This window comes from Brassica oleracea, chromosome C8 (genome assembly GCF_000695525.1).
Source record: "Brassica oleracea var. oleracea cultivar TO1000 chromosome C8, BOL, whole genome shotgun sequence".
Lineage (NCBI taxonomy): Eukaryota > Viridiplantae > Streptophyta > Magnoliopsida > Brassicales > Brassicaceae > Brassica > Brassica oleracea.
This window is the reverse complement of record NC_027755.1, coordinates 297,796-298,879: the sequence shown is the minus strand read 5'-3', so window position 1 is coordinate 298,879 and position 1,084 is coordinate 297,796.

Sequence of the window (1,084 nt, the reverse complement as noted above, 5' to 3'; positions counted from 1 at the left end):
ATACCAAATCGTTTTTCAATTTGGTATTTCTAAAAATGTTAATATTACGAAATTTTTTATTTCAAAATAAAATAATAAATAATTATTAAATAAGTTAAACTTACAAAGTTAAAAACATCATGTACAAATCTATACTATATAAAAGTTGAGGCTATAAACCATCGATTACGTCCATATAGGATTTAAACCACCAATCATAGTATGACAAATTATTATTTAAATTTACTATTTTATAAAATGTTAATATTACCAAAAAATGTTTATTTCAAACTAAAGTATAAATCAATATCGAATAAGGTAAATTTACAAAAATATAAATACTATATTAAGTTAACATAATGTTTAATATTTTTCAAAAATTAAAAAATAAATAACGAAAAAAATAATTAATTTAAAAATACAAGACTTTCAAACAAGTATAACTATATAAATCTAAATTTAAACTCATGATTTTCAAAGTTTAGGTTATATACTATTGAAAATATTCAAACTAACATATACTATATATAAGTTGATATTATAAATCATTGAGAATGTTCACATATTATTTTAAAGCACCAAAAATATACCAAATCGTTTTTCAATTTGGTATTTCTAAAAATGTTAATATTACGAAATTTTTTATTTCAAAATAAAATATAAATAATTATCAAATAAGTTAAACTTACAAAGTTAAAAACATCATGTAAAAATCTATACTATATAAAATAAAGTTTCGAAAATTAACATAAAAATAACAAACAAATATAATAGTTAATTTAAAAATGCAATACTTTCAAACAATTATAACTATATAAATCTAAAACACATGATTTACAAAATTTAGGTTATATACTGCTGAAAATATTCAACAAAAATATGTACTATATGTAATTTTATGCAATAAATCATTGAGAATATCCACATATTATTTTAAAGCACCAAAAATATACCAAATCGTTTTTCAATTTGGTATTTCTAAAAATGTTAATATTACGAAATTTTTTATTTCAAAATAAAATATAAATAATTATCAAATAAGTTAAACTTACAAAGTTAAAAACATCATGTACAAATCTATACTATATAAAATAAAGTTTCAAAA